The sequence below is a fragment of the Limulus polyphemus genome, unplaced genomic scaffold (assembly GCF_000517525.1).
Source record: "Limulus polyphemus unplaced genomic scaffold, Limulus_polyphemus-2.1.2 Scaffold13798, whole genome shotgun sequence".
Taxonomy (NCBI): domain Eukaryota; kingdom Metazoa; phylum Arthropoda; class Merostomata; order Xiphosura; family Limulidae; genus Limulus; species Limulus polyphemus.
This window is the reverse complement of record NW_013679408.1, coordinates 4575-5922: the sequence shown is the minus strand read 5'-3', so window position 1 is coordinate 5922 and position 1348 is coordinate 4575.

Here is a 1348-nt window from a genome sequence, read left to right as displayed (position 1 = left end):
CATAAATACATAAATATCTGCTTTGTATCTGTATTTCTATCTATGGAGTGAACCTTGTCACATTACAACAGTTAAAGTATAGAACTTTACATCAATCCCTGTTGTTTCAATGTAAAATAAATATCTGCTTTGTATCTGTATTTCTATCTATGGTGTGAACCTTGTCACATTACAACAGTTAAAGTATAGAACTTTACATCAATCCCTGTTGTTTCAGTGTAAAAATTCTATACTTTAACTGTTGTAATGTGACAAGGTTCACACCATAGATGGAAATACAGATACAAAGCAGATATTTAGGAAATACAGATACAAAGCAGATATTTATTTTACACTGAAACAACAGGGATTGATGTAAAGGACGACTATTCCTTAAGTTAATGATAGAAACGACGACTATTCCTTAAGTTAATGATAGAAACGACGACTATTCCTTGAATTAATGATGAAACTGGTGACTATTCCTTGAGTTAATGGTAAAAACGACGACTATTCCTTGAATTAACGATAAAAACGACGACTATTCCTTAAGTTAATGATAAAACCGGCGACTATGCTTTGATTTAATGAACAAAGAATACTTCATTTGACGACTCAAACATTTCTCTAACAATAGCAGTCTAGTGTAATTTACTTTGGAAATTTTTTCACTACATTCAAGATAAAGAGGATTACCTATCCCTTACATACGAGAAAATAGACTAAATAGTAAGTTATTAATGAATAATGTGTGAAAATAGTGTTTGTTTTTGAAATTTACTCTAGTGTTAATGATGATGTAAAACGGAGAAAACTATTAACGTACTTACTTAATTAGAACTGTTATATTCTTAGGGTTAGGTGGAAATACACGATGATGTAAAACGGAGAAAACTATTAACGTACTTACTTAATTAGAACTGTTATATTCTTAGGGTTAGGTGGAAATACACGATGATGTAAAACGGAGAAAACTATTAACGTACTTACTTAATTAGAACTGTTATATTCTTAGGGTTAGGTGTTTTTACCATTAACTCAAGGAATAGTCACCAGTTTCATCATTAATTCAAGGAATAGTCGTCGTTTCTATCATTAACTCAAGGAATAGTCGTTGTTTTTACCATTAACTCAAGGAATAGTAACCAGTTTTATCATTAATTCAAGGAATAGTCGTCATTTCTATCGTTAACTCAAGGAATAGTCGTCGTTTTTACCATTAACTCAAGGAATAGTCACCAGTTTTTATCATTAATTCAAGGAATAGTCGTCATTTCTATCATTAATTCAAGGAATAGTCGTCGTTTTTATCATTAACTCAAGGAATAGTCGTCATTTCTATCGTTAACTCAAGGAATAGTCGTCGTTT